At 39.3% G+C, this 15,409-nt stretch overlaps 1 long non-coding RNA gene across 1 annotated transcript; it reads right to left on the bottom strand.

Annotated features, from left to right (window-relative positions):
- Positions 1 to 9,494: 9,494 nt before the first annotated feature.
- LOC128133795 (uncharacterized) lies at positions 9,495 to 13,420 on the bottom strand. Its single transcript, XR_008232095.1, has 3 exons — positions 13,147 to 13,420; positions 11,989 to 12,535; positions 9,495 to 11,158 (listed from the first exon to the last, which is right to left on the bottom strand). It is a non-coding gene; the product is annotated as an uncharacterized LOC128133795 (long non-coding RNA).
- Positions 13,421 to 15,409: the final 1,989 nt, after the last annotated feature.

Raw genomic sequence — 15,409 nt, 5'->3', positions numbered from 1 at the left:
ATTTTGAAATCCTTTTCTTTGTAAAAGTAATGTTCGTTTAAGAAAAATACAATATTTTCCTTTTAAATTGTATTGTAGTTTTCAATGCCAAGACTAACAATGTACTAGTATTTTTCCATATAAATCGTAAATTATGCAAGTTTAAATCGACATAAACTCGTTTAATTGAAGGAAAATCCGGTAAATCTTATGTTTTGTTAATACCTCATGTGAGTTATTATAACCATGCTATGACTCAGTCGGCCTTGTACACGACGTTCTTCAGGCGTCGGAATGTTAATGACATTTGTCACTCCAGACCTGCCGGTCTAGCTGTTGCATGCGGCTAAGGTGTGGGTTTGTCAGACCCAATATAGATCTATATACAACTATCACGCTCTCCCTACTAGAGATTCTGGTTACAATTACAGGACTTTTGATTTCGTTACTTTGGAAGTAACGTGAAGCGAATGTCTCACAAATTTATTCATTAACAAATTTACGTAAAGTAAACTGAAAACCCCTTTTTTTTCGAGATGTACTCTCTCATGGTGTGATGTAAATGAAACATAAACTATGACTTGTTATAGTTTATCCTAATTGTTTGTAATGTATATGAAATATAAACTATACCTATTATAGTTTATCAAAATATTGGTAATGTATAGAAACCTTTACTGTGTAAGTAGAATGTATAGCAAAAACATAACTATGTTTATTATGTCTCATCTTGAAATAATTGTAATAATGAATGATTCTTACAATTTAGTGAACAGTTTTCTGTTCTCTAATTATCATAACAGAAAACACATGCAAAATATGAAGTCGTCAAGGATTAACACTTTGCTCAACATGTTACAAAGTGTTATGAAAGTTGTAAATTATAAATTCGTTTTTACCATTTCTACACTGATTTAGAATAATCAACAAAAAATCATACGAAATCGAAAACTAAATCCGTAAACTCTAAGAGTTTAGAAGATGGATCTAGTATGTTCATAATTTTGATTATGATTTTTAGAAGCCTCTAACTAGTGTGAAAACATTCATATTCACAGACTGGTCCGAATTCATAGCTACAAAGATGGGTAGTTTTGTAAAAATCACCATAAATTGTAGAAAAATCGTATGGAAATTTTCAAGTAGTCATTTTAAAGGTATAAACCTGAACTATTTGCATCTAATACAGTTTTGAAAACTAAAAAGTTTAAGATGCTCAAAACAGTCTGTGAATGGAACGAAACCTTCTTGTTAAAAGTTGATGCTTGGGTATAGTTAAGTTTTTGGTGTTTTAACTTGTATTCTACCCCTAAAACTTGAAGAAAACATGAAAGTGTGGGGGTATGAACTCACCTTGACTGATTTCAGTAGATGGATGATGAAGAAAAGGAGTTTCCAAGTCAAGAACACTTGGGAGATATTTGAGTATTTTGAAGATCTAGTAACAAATATGATGATATTTGTGTAAAGAATCCATGCTTTGAGTGAAAGGATGCAAGGTAATCAATTGTAAGATGAAGTTACTTACCAAACTTGGATTGGAATGCTCAAGAAAAACCTTCAAACTCAATTTTAGAGAGAGAAATTGAGAGAGAGAAATGGGTTTGCTTCTTGGTGAAAGTATGAAGAATGTGGGAGGAGAAGTAAAGATTTCCAGCCCTTGATCACTCTTATATGCTGGAGGAAGAGAGTGAAAGGACAATTAATTGACTAAGTAATGATGAATAGTGACTGGGTATGGTTGATATGTGTATTTTTATATATATTTATGTATAACATATCTTAATATTTTAGCCTTTATTATTATTATTTAGAACTAAAATATACTTAATATGCTTTGAAATATTTAATTACTGTTAAAATGGGAGATGGAATGCAAAAGAAAGAGAATGGAGCTGAAAAGATGCAAAAAGGATATTGTTGGCAGATTGACCCCTCTTCAGTGTTTTGGGTATATCTGATGACTCACAAGTCCAATTGACGAGATTCAAAATGTTCTGAAAACTAGACGAAATTTCCTACGATTTATGTGAGAGGGACTTTTGGCTAATTCGACACTTATCTTATCTAAAATCGGCCTTGAAGATGAAGCATAAAAGCTGGACGGAAATTCCCTCCAAGTTACTTATTCCCCAAGCACCACTTTCCTTATCTTTATTTGCTTAATCCCTAAACCACATTAGTTTACTTATTCCAATCCAACTCTAATATTCCATATAATTCCATCTCCATCAACTATAAATACCCCATATCATTCCACCAGTTTCATAATCTATGATATTCCACTTCGACTTGTGCAACAAGAAAATTTCATAGTTGCCGTTTTGAGGGTTTAGGAGGCGGCCGGAAGGCCGTTAAGCTAACGGAAGCAGAGATCGGAAGGGTTAGAGAGCGGATACGTGTCGGTAATCATATGGATTGCTAACGTGACCATGTTTAGCATTCCATTGTGGTACTTTTCTGTATTTAGTTTCTGATTTGGGTGTAAAAACATTTTACTTTGTGTTTATGATTGAATGAAGCTTTGATTATTAGACTAATTGCTATATTGAATTGTTTATTTATGTTTAATTTATCTTGCCAAGCTTGTTAAAATATCCTTATGTGTTAATGAAGATTATTTTCTGTTAATTGTTAAGTGAATTGAGTTGTGTGAACATCTGCTTGATTTGCTTGTCTCTTATGATTTTTGATGACCATCGAGATTATAAGACTAGAAATAACGAATGTGAAACTAGGATTAATTTGAGAATAAGTAAATTAATGTGTGAGCCTTGTTTGATGACCATCAACAAGAGGTTAATTAAATGCCTAAATTGATTAACTATATTTACAAGTCTTGCTTGATACGAACTGAACACTAGGAAGCATGTTAGTTTAATCAACTGATCACTGTTTAAATTGACTTGTTTGCTAAAGGATTAGTTATAGTGAATGTGAATCTAATCAGTTTAGGAATCGTTGAACATGAATAAATGAATTTGTGTATGCAATTATCTATGTTTTTAAGGTGTAATTTATCTAAACCAAAGTACCTGAAGAGATTTGCTTTCCTGTTAGTTTATCGAGAGTAGTTAATTAATTGTTAGTTTGATATTTATTTCTTTATTCTTTTCGTGTAACCTGTAACCTATAATCAAATATATTAAATTAATCCACCGTTCCCTGTGATCGACACCCGACTTACCTAAGCTATACTGTAATCTGACTAGGTACACTGCCTATAAGTGCATAGATAGTCTAAGTTTGTTAGGTTATAAATATTAAACTTAGTGGGTACTTTTGTGCACATCAATGGTCTTGGAGTGGGTGTGGAGGGTTGCTTGTGTCATACATTAAGGGAAAGTCAACACTCCACCTCAAAATCTAACCCTCTAGATATTATTCGTAGACAATGATTTTTCTCCAAAAATGATTAAAATATGATTATATAGGGTCTCATATGCCAAAATACGAGTTTGGGTGAAAATCCCGCGTCAAAATCATGAAAAATGGGCTTAAAACGAAGTTGGGGTCAAAAACCGGGAAAAGGTGTGAAATCTGCGAAAATTCTGAGTGGAGGACCGAAGTTCGGTCCCTGGGATGCTTAGAACCAAAGGTGGGTTTCGGCCGAGAAATCTCGCAGGCGAGAAGGGAAAGGAAGCGAAGGCGAAAGCAGGAAGAGAAGCGAAGGCGAAGGGAGGTTCGGTCTCGGATCAGTTCAGTTCACATGGTTCGGTTCTGACAATTTTGGTTATGCGGTCTTCGGTCCTTGCAAGAGGGTTTCGGTCCAGGAGCTTCTTAGGGTTTCGGTTCCAAGAGGTTTCAGCCCTATATGGTTGTTTTTCAAGTAATCTTCTCGTCTTGAGTGATTTTTTTTACCGAGTTAAGGGTCGGGATGCCCTGAATGATTATAAAAAGTTAAAGGAGGTTATGAGAGAGATTTGGGAGAGAGAGAGAGAGAGAGATAGAGTGAGATAGATTTAGAGAGACTTTAATTGTGACTTTTGTGAGTGCTTAACCTTGAAATGCAAGGTTCGCAAGACCCGGTAATCCTTGTTATGAGCGTTATACGCCCCCGAGGGGTATGTAATAACGCTTTACCAAGTAGTTTCACCACTTACACTGATTTGGGTTTAAGAATTCTGAATATACGGACCTTCCAAGTGATAACTTCTTATTAAAATAGCGAGTCGTACAATAGTACCATAAGGTAAACCCTAAGATACAAGGGTTAGTTGAGTTGACCGGTTTGACTTGTTAACTTTATTTGACTTTAACTTGACTAGAAATCAACGGTTGTTACATCATCCCCTCGTTAGAAGGAATTTCGTCCCGAAATTAGTGTTTTGACTGTGACTTCAAGAATTTGGGAAGAGGTGTGGGTATTTTTGTTACATTTAATCCTCGCGTTCCCATGTGAATTCGGGTCCTCGTTTAGCGTTCCAGCGGACCTTCACAATGGGAATACAACTTTGCTTTGTTCTTTTGATCTCCCGATCCATGATTTCAACCGGTTGCTCTACGAAGTGGAGACTCTCGTTAACTTCAATTTCGTCGAGTGGTCTCACGAGGGTCTTGTCGGATAGACATTTCTTTAAGTTAGATACATGGAAGGTAGGATGTACGTTATTAAGTTCATGTGGTAGTCGGAGTTTGTATGCTACGGGGCCAATCCTAGCAAGGATTTCGAATGGCCCGATGTACCTAGGGTTTAGTTTCCCACGCTTACCAAAACGTATCATACCCTTCCAGGGTGAGACCTTCAGTAGCACACGGTCTCCAACCTGGAATTCCAAAGGTTTGCGTCGCTTATCATCGTAACTCTTTTGTCGGTCACGAGATGCTTTCAGTCTTTCTCGTATTTGAACGATCTTTTCCGTGGTTTCCCTTATGATTTCGGGACCGGTGAGGGCACTATTTGGGACTTTTCGCTTTGCTAGTTGAGTGTCCCCACTTCGGCCCAACACATGGGTGATCTACACTTCCGACCATATAGAGCTTCGAACGAAGCGACCTTGATGCTAGTATGATAGCTATTATTGTAAGAGAATTCGATGAGTGGTAAGTGGGTATCCCATGCTTTACCAAAGTCTATTACACAAGCTCTCAGCATGTCTTCAAGTGTCTGAATGGTTCTTTTGCTCTGTCCGTCGGTTTGTGGGTGGTAGGTTGTACTCATGTCCAACCTAGTTCCCAAAGATTTTTGTAAAGACAGCCAAAATCGTGAAGTAAATCTACTATATTTGTCGGATATAATGGATATTGGCACTCCATGCAGTCGTACAATCTCTTTAATGTAGGTCCTGGTCAGTTTCTCCATCTTGTCAGTCTCCTTGATCGGCAGGAAGTGCGCAGATTTGGTCAGCCTGTCGACGATTACCCAAATGGTATCCAGTTCACTCGTTGTCTTGGGTAACTTGGTTATGAAGTCCATGGTTATCCGTTCCTAATTCCACTTGGGTATTTATGGTTGTTGAAGTAAGCCTGATGGCTTTTGGTACTCTATGTTCACTTTGGCGCAAGTCAGACACTTTCCCACGTAAGTAGCAATTTTTGCTATCATGTTCGGCCACCAGTACATCTTCTTGAGATCTAGATACATTTTGTCTGCACCTGGGTGGACGGAGTATCGAGTTTTGTGTGCTTCGCTCATGACAACGTCTCGAAACCCACCGAACTTTGGGGTCCAAATTCGTTTCATGAGATAACAAGCTCCGTCGCCTTTGACTTCTAGGTTCTTATCAATTCCCCGCAATGTCTCTCCTGTCACATTTTCTAGTTTTAATGCCTCTAGTTGAGCCTCTTTGATTTGCCTGTATAAGTGTGAATGGATTTTCATTTCCAGTGACTTTACTCGACGTCCCGAGTATTCTTCTCTGTTTAAGACATCTGCTACCACGTTGGCCTTTCCCGGATGATAGCGAATCTCGCACTCGTAATCATTCAGAAGTTCTACCCATCGTCTCTGTCTCATGTTGAGCTCTTTTTGATTGAGAATATGCTGGAGACTCTTATGATCAGTGAAGAATATGCGAATCTCGCACTCGTAGGCAGCCTCTTGTTTAGCCTCCCAATTGAACGTTACACCCTTTTGAGCCAGGGTGGTGAGTGGTTTTGCGATCTTGGAGAAGTTTTGAATGAATCTTCAGTAATATCCCGCAAGCCCTAAGAATTTTCGGATTTCCGTCGGTCTTCTCAGTGTGGTCTAGTTTTCGATCGCCTTTATTTTAGAGGGATCCACGTGTATCCCTTTTTTGCTAACCACATGGCCAAGGAAACCCACTTCTCGGATCCAAAATTCGCACTTCGAGAGTTTAGCATAAAGCTTCTCGGCACTTAGCGTCTCCAATATTAGTCGTAGATGCTGGCTGTGCTCTTCTTTGCTCCCTGAATAGACTAAAATATCGTCGATGAATACGATTACGAATTTTTCTAAATAAGGTCGGCACACTCGGTTCATTAGGTCCATAAATACCGCATGTGCGTTCGTTAGACCGAAGGGCATCAGCACGAATTCGTAATGACCGTAGCGCGTTCTGAAAGTTGTTTTGGGAATATCATCCTCTTGAACTCATAGTTGATGGTATCCCGACCTCAAGTCGATTTTCGAAAAATAACTCGCTCCTTGAAGTTGGTCGAAGAGGTCGTCGATTCGGGGTAGAGGGTATCGATTCTTGATGATGAGTTTGTTTAATTTCCGATAGTCGATGCACATATGAAAAGATCCGTCCTTCTTCTTCACAAAGAGGACTAGTGCACCCCAGGGTGAAAAGCTCGGTCTAATGAACCCTTTGCTTAATAGCTCGTTCAATTGACTTGACAGTTCTAGCATTTTCGCCGGCACTAGGCGGTATGGAGCTTTGGCTACGGGGATAGCTCTGGGGACCAAGTCGATTCGGAATTTGACTTTTCGTGCAAGTGGTACATTAGGAAGGTCTTCTGGGAACACGTCGGGAAAGTTACAGACCTCCGGGATGTATTTGATGTCCTTCGCTTCTTGTTTCTTGTCTACTACATGGGCTAAGAAGGCATGGTATGTTTCTACTTATATTTATAATTTTAATTTTAAACCAAAACCAAAAAAAAAAACTTATATTTATAATTTTAACCAAAACAACAAGATTTTTTTTTATTTTTAACAGAAAATAACAATATACTTTTATTTAAACTCAAAATAACAACATACACTATAAGATTTTAATGTATTGTGTTCATGTATGTTTCTTATATTATCACACCTTCTAATTTTAAATAACAATGCAAGTAAATTAAATTTAAATGCTAGTAAATTAAAATAAAATTCAACAATGTTATTTCTATGATTGATTTTTTTAGTCTTTTAAATTTTATATTTAATTATACAACATTAACATCATTTAAAGAATGTTGCTCATATAAATTCTTCAAACCATTTTACATATTAATTTAAAATAACAGATTATACATTTATGGACAAAACATCAAACTTTGTATAAAAATAAATATTTACAAATCTATCATTAATGATTACGATTTTTATAATATTTATTTTATTTTACTTTGTCATCCGTGTAATACAACCATATTTACCTAGTGCTTTAATATATGAAATATAATATTATGTCTAATTTGAATGTCTAACATTTTCCCTTTACTGCCTATAACGTGAGTTTTCATTCTTTTTACAGAGAATTCAAGTAGCTATTTGATGGAACAAAAATGAATTCACAAAGGGTTCTTGTATTTGTATAAAGGATTCAAAGTGGGTCTTTGTTATTCTGGTATTTGCGGTGGATTTGTCCACCGAATTGGAAAAATAAATTCATAGTGTAAAAGACAAATTTAGAGATTTAATGTTTATTAGCTTCAGATTTTAATGGTTTTCTGGTTTTTAGGTCTAGAACTCAATGTGACGGTGATTAGAAAATAACTTCTCAGATTATGACTATTGGTATTGGAAATTGGTGTTAATAAAACAAAGTTGGTCAATATTACGTCTACAAGAGAAAATGACAGTGTAACATCCCAAAAATCAATGGTAAAAATTTCATTTTTATATATAAATTGAAACATCCATTTTCATTATTCAAACATTTAGAGTATTCCAGAATAAAACAATTATCAGAGTAACTCCCAAAATCATGAGTTGCAGAAAAACACAGGTGTGTGCGCTGCGATCAAGTCAGACCATTCTCTTTTGAACCGGAAGTACCTGAAACCATATACCACAAATTGTAAGCACAAAGCTTAGTGAGTTCCCCAAATACCACTTACTATATGTATCATACGAGCCATACATGCCATACATATCCAATCAATCAATAAAAGTGCTATGTGCCAACCATAGTCTTGCTATATGCCACGAGCCGCCTCGTGGTCTTCTTAGCCAGGTCGAGGGCCAAAACCCTGGGTCTTAAAGACAAGTGCTAGGAGCCACCTCCTGGTCTTTCATGCCATCATCACAAAGACAACTAGCATATAATTTACAGCTACTTAACTAATAATTGCCAGAGTTCAGAATTCGGTCTTGCATACAGATTTCTAGGAGCCGCCTCCTGGTCTTTCATACAAGATGCCAAGGGTTACCCCCGGGTCTTCCTAGGATACATAAACCAAATGGGCTAACATTGGTGCTTTCGAACCATAGAACAATGATGAGACTCACCTGAATGTAGAAGCTCACTGAAAGAAATCCCTAGCTACTGCCCTGACGACTCCCCGAGCTATCAGTACAAAATAACACCTAATTAGAAATTAGGTTCCAATCCATGGTCCATAATCCATATTTGGGGTAAAATGACCATTTTACCCATGACCCAACTTGAACCAAAACTGAGGCCCAAATCCATAAACCAAAAGACCCAAAACCAAAAGATCCCCAAAGGGCCATTATGGCCCAACTAACCAGACCCACAATCTTCCCAAGCCCATTGGGCCTATTCAAGGCCCAAATCCATTAGGCCCACTAAGGCCTAATTCAGCATCCAAGGCCCATTAGTGCAAGCCCAACCAGAAGTCCGTTACAATCCTTAGTCCATTATGAGCCCAAACCAAAAGATAAGTCCAAGACCAAGCTAGCCAACAATCAAAGAGCCCAAAACTTGCACACAAGATGCTCATGTCGTGAGGTCGTGACTTTTGCCTAGAAACTTCCTCAAACATGCTCTCACATCGTGAGGTCTTATTCATCACTTCATGCTCACGTTGTGAGCCTTAAATGAGAGTGGCCAACAAGTTAATGATCACTCACCCGAACCACTCCATCTTCAAATGGCGATAACTTCTTTGTTTCAACTGCGTTGGCGATGTTCTTTATATCCACATAAAGGTAGAAAGAAGCCCTACACTTGTAGCAACTCACCATAGCCTTAAAACTTCCTGAACAAAAACCCAAAATTCATAAAGGACCGAGTTATCAAATTACGATTATACCCTTGGGCTTCGAAAACACCATCGAACACTTAGATCGCTTAAACCATAACACCCACATCCGAAAAGGGCCAAATCCCTTCTTCCCCAAGGCCCTAAGCCTCATGAAAACTAAAGATTGGGCCGCAACCCCGAATAATGAAGTAAATCTGAAACTGAGTGTTATGATAAAGGAACTTTGCAAAGTGAAGGTGAAGAAAAGATTAGAAGAAGGGGTAGGGGAAATTTTGTGCCTGTTTAGTTTTGTGTTTTAAAAACCAAAATTTTAATTAAATCAGTGTAATGACCAATTTTCGGTTTGACAATCGATTCAACTGGTTAAACTGTCGGTCTAAATTTGAAAATGGTGTGTGTCGGCCTTCGAGTTATGCACATTCCGAATAAATTGATCGATCGAGCTATTCATTTTTTTAAGTATATTATTTTTTAACGAACTAGCTGAAATCCAACTATCCAAATTTAATAAACTGTTTCAAACAATTTTTTTACCAATTATATCACATTGTTTCAAAACGATTTTTGAAGAAAATGTATGGTTCTATCTGCTCTAAAACTTAGCATAAAATTGGTTGTTTTTTTAACTGCTATTGTCCTCGGTTTTAAGTTCAACCAACCGGTTTTAAAACACCGGTTTCGTTTTTAAAAAGCTATCTTAAAAAAATGATAAAATAAATCAAAAAATGAAATCCATAAGGATAAAATTGGAGTTGGTAATGGGTCGACCTTGGTTAAGTTCGGGTTCAACCCATTTATTAATTGAGTTGAAGATTTCAACCAAACTGTAACGTCCCAAAATTCAGGACTAAAAATTTCTTTTAATAAAACATTACTTTAAGCAAATTCATCATTTCAAAACATAAACAGAGTATTAGTTTCCAAAATACATGTTCGTTATCAGAGTAAACATTCCCAGGCTGTCTAAGCTATGGTGTGTGCCATGCGATCACCCCGAGCTCTTCCCTCCGCTACCAGAAGTACCTGAAACCAAAACTGAAAACCGTAAGCACGAAGCTTAGTGAGTTCCCCACCCTACCACATACCATGCATAACCACATACTGCACATACTGGGCCACGCCCGCTATCCTGGGCCTCGCCCCCTACCTCGGGCCTCGCCCGCTACAACGGCCCCGCCGCTCCACGCCCCACCTAGCTTCGAGCCCCGCTCGGATACATATCTGTTTCACTTAGGCCTCGCCTGTCACAGGGCCTCGCCCACTAACATATAATAGCACGTAAACATATCACATCACATCACATAATCTAAACACATACTAGCGAATCTTGTCCTAAGGCCTCGCCTATCTCTGGGCCCCGCCCTTGTCCTGCTACGGATGAGTCGTGGAACCCCGTCCATACTCCTGCTAATAGTGGGGTACGGGCCCAACCCACCCTCACTCCTTCCCTAACTTGGGCCTCGCCCCTGCTCTACTGCTACTGAGATGTGGAACACCATCCACACTCTGCTATTGGTGAGATACGGGACCTCGCCCACACTCACCTCCCTACCAGGCACATATAAGTATCACACAGACAACAAGTATAAACTATCACATAAACCATTCCTTGGACACCCGCCCTCTATCATTGGACCTCGTCCCGAATATCATACTAGCATACTGTGCCTAGGGCTAACCCCTGGGTCTTTTACTCATAACTACATGGGCCGGCATTGTGGCGGTAGACCCATTCATACAAAGGGAAACTCACCTGCACTGGCTGAACTCGCTGATGATCCCACTAGCTGTTGCCCGGCAACTCTCTGAACTCCTGCTCCACTCGCTCCTCGAGCTACCAATATCAATACAACACTGAGTCTAACTGGCCCCCGAAAGACAACCAAGTCAACTCTGGTCAAAGTCAAAGTCCTGGTCAAAGTCAACCTCCCAGGTCAACCCTACTCGCCGAGTCACCCTATTGACTCGCCGAGTTCATATGTTCGGAGTCTTTCTATTCGCGACACGACTCGCCGAGTCAGTCCATGACTCGCCGAGTCTAACGATTTCCGAGTCCTGACCTGTCCAACTCGCTGAGTCTCCACCCGACTCACTGATTCGAGTCTCAACTCGAAGGGTTTGGGGTTCCGCGACCTGACTCGCCGAGTCCAAGAGCAAACTCACCGAGTACAAGGCAATCTTCATCCAACTCGTCGAGTTGTTCTTCCAACTCGCCGAGTTCATGCCCAACTTCATCCGACTCGACGAGCTGTTCATCCCACTCGTCGAGTTCCTCCAAATCTTCATGCTACTCACCGAGTCCACTCAAAGGACTCGCCGAGTCCATTCAGACCTCCATACATGCAGAGGACTTTTGAGTCATGCATGGACTCCAAACTGTAGATCTACCCTTCCCAAGCCCATTCCTCACGTAAAGTTGCAAACTTTACGTATAGAGAAGGAGATCTAGGCAAAATACACCACAAACTAGGGTTTAAGGCAAGGAGGCTCCATAATCAACTCAAGGGCTGCTATTTTATGCTTCTCAAGACCATAATATGCTTAGATCTAAAGTAGCAACTTCAGATCTGGCTTCTAACTCAAAATAATAACATTATGGCTAAAAAGCCCCAACAACCACACATAGATCTAGGTGCAAAAAGGGTCCAGGAACTAGTTTATTACCTCCAAATGCTCAGAATGAACTCACAATCCCAGATCTATAGTCCCTTCTTGCTCCTCCAAGTTCCTTCTTCCTTCTCCAAGCTTTAATGCACCTTCCAAGGCAACAAATGGCTCAAATAGAGGATATGGCGGCTAGGGTTTAATGTTCTGGGTGAAAGAGGCAGTAAAGGAACCCTATGGAAGAGAATGAGGCGCTTAAATAGGCTCCAAGCCCCGAATTTAGGGTTTTCCTCGCACAGACCAGACTCGCCGAGTCCACTTGGCCGACTCGCCGAGTTGGTCACTTACACCTCGACCCGGATCCCGCTCGGACTCGCCGAGTTCCTCCTAGGACTCGCCGAGTCGCCCCTAAAACAAAAATATGATAAAGATTTATCAAAAGCATTTCCATAGAAATGTATTTCATTAAAAGACTCGGGATGTCATGTTCGTACATATCAAAAGCATAAACAGTACAATATAAGCCTTACTACATTATTTCATATCTACAGGCCTATATCTGTAATCCCTCGTCCAAAACATCACACCTATGCTCATGCGCCACTACCTGTCATACATAAAACTGAGTGGGTCAGGCTTGGGAGCCTGGTGAGCACATAGGGTTTTCAACCCACAATAAATAAGTTTATTAATTTCATCGATCAACAATAACCCGATTACCCGTTCCCGTTATCCTCACTTTACGTCCCTAAACACCTATCATAAGGGACCTAGCCTAAGGATCATCATCGGGACGGACACTACTGCTAAGGGGATTCCTCAGCAATAAATGTCCTAAAGGCAACCATGTGGGGGATGGAGTACACCGGTGAACATATCGTTCACAAACACCTACAGGTTGCGAGCCTGCTAGTGTTCCACTGGACTGTCTAGAAGAGTCCGTGGTCGTCATCCATACTCCGCTAGATGACAGAATCAACAACATCAACATCAAGGCCTCTCATCATTTTATCACACATCACCTATTACATCTACCCATGTTTTACCCCAACATTTTCGTAGATATAAAATACATATACAGTTTAAATCATTGAAAACATGTATAACAACGTTCATCTAGCATAAATAGCAAGTATTCAGATAATATGCACACATAGCACGTAATTTATATAAAATACTTCATATCTATGTGTAAGTTGAAAGTAACTATGCACTCACTTGTTAAGGTGATGATTCCAAAATCGGGCAGCGCTTGCTTCTAACGATTCTATTTTCCTTCGACGAAACCTAGCATTATTATCGCTAAATTTTAGTCTAATATTTACCGTGACCAACTATTAGTCTTAGTATTATTATTATTATATAAGCGTTAAACAATATTTTCCAACCACTATGTACAGACAGGGGCCAGACATAAAACACCGGAGGGCAGGACCATTTTGGCATGTAGCACTTCTGAAATCCAACAACCCTATGCGGCCCTTTAAACCAAATTCCCCGTACCGCGAGTAGTTAAAAAAAATATTATAACGACACTTATATAAGTTATAATAATAGCTCAAATATTTATTATAAGTTCATAATAACAATACTAATTTTAAATATAAGCTATATTAAAATAAGGTAAGCATAACTTACTTACAAGGGGGTTTTAGCTAGGAGTCGGGCTCTGCAGGGGCAGAACTTCGTCGCTGAATCTTTCTAAGAAAGATTCGTGCAGCGCTTCAGCGCTCACCTTACTATACTAAGCTACAGAAAGAGAAGTCGAATCACGAGGGACCGAAATGCTCGGGGGATAAGGAGAGAAAGACTCTTAAATCAAGAGAATGGTGCAAGAAATATGAGAGCCCAAGGCTCTTATTTATACTAATTGAATTTTCAAAAACTACCCTCCATAATTACTTAATGACCTTTTAGTTATATAAACAACTAAACACCCCTCTATAATACTATTATAAATGGATTTAATGATATTTGTACTAAACTAATGTCGAAAGAACTCAACATTAGTCTTATAATGACCGCATCGTCGATACCTTTCTAATGATATATACATATGTATATATATGTGTACGTATACATGATTTATACTTTATTTTAATACGTAAATATGCTATTATAATTTGTAACTCGTTCATACGAACTCCGTTTTAGACGTTCTTTATATCCACGCGTAGGTGAAGACGTACTCTACAACTTTCGTTTAGACTCCGTCGGCTAATTTTGACTTTATTTTTAAAGTTATATTTTTAACAAGCCGGGACAGGATTGGTCTGTTTAAAATCTCATAACTTCTTCATACGAAGTCAGATTTGGGCGTTCTTTTTATCGATGTTCTTAGTTTAACATATTCTACGACTTTCGTTTAGATCACTAAGGCTAAATCTCGCTCTATCGTAAATTCGCTATTCACGCTTCCCGGTATCGTGCCGGTTCTGTCGTGAAACTTCGACGGGTCATAACTTCTTCGTTATAACTCGGATTTCGGCGTTCCTTATATGCACGGAAACCTTGAGACATATTCTACAACTTTATGTAGAGATATCAGGATTATCTCACACTTTAATTTTGACGCTCATTTTTATTCTTTATTAATTATACATTTATAATAATAAACACATATAACTCACATAATACTCAAATATTTCATCTTTATTACTTCAAAAAGAGTTACAAGAGTTGACCTAGACTATTACATTGACAAAAATGTTTAGCCCTGAAACCCGGGCGTTACACGCTCCCATCAAAGCCATCATCTCAGTACGGAAGGCTCGCAACCTCTCATCCAAAATCTCCAATATACCCTCCTTTACCGTGCCAAAGATCACAGGAGTCTGATTAAAAAATATTGCGCGTAACCTCGGCGGATATCAACTCCCTCATCCGCTCCTCGAGCTGCTCGGCCCCTGAACCCGAGCCCGATCCCTCTCCGACGCCTGATCCGCCCGTTGGTCTCTCTCACAACGTCACCATACTGAAAATACAACACCACCACTATCAGAATACTCATCACTGCTGCGAGACCAACACACCCTACCGGTTCCCGGTCTTGTCTCGGCCTTTCCCGAATAGAGTACGAATCCTCTGCTTTCAGTAGTACGGGCCCATACTACCTTCCACATCTATCTGTACTTTCCTCATGAATTGCTTCGACTCCACCAGGTCCCTTATCCACTAATACTGCTCCCAGCACTATCTCATCCTAGGCTTACCCTAGGGAAACCTCTGACTCAACTCAAACCAGTCCTCAGCTGCTGAAGGTCTCCTTGTGATGCCAATTAGCCATCACCTGGATACCATCACATACGACGAGGCTCAGATAATCCTTCAAGTAAAAGACTCGTCCCTACAATGGTTGGACTCAAATGAGAGCTATGCAATAGGACCAAGTCCAACACTCTGAGATTATTCAACCCTGATCACATGTGACGTGTCGTATCCACCTAATGGCTAACTCCCATCACTCAGAATCCCACAATGC

Source organism: Lactuca sativa, chromosome 4 (assembly GCF_002870075.4).
Source record: "Lactuca sativa cultivar Salinas chromosome 4, Lsat_Salinas_v11, whole genome shotgun sequence".
Taxonomy (NCBI): domain Eukaryota; kingdom Viridiplantae; phylum Streptophyta; class Magnoliopsida; order Asterales; family Asteraceae; genus Lactuca; species Lactuca sativa.
This window is presented reverse-complemented; position numbering and strand designations above follow the sequence as displayed.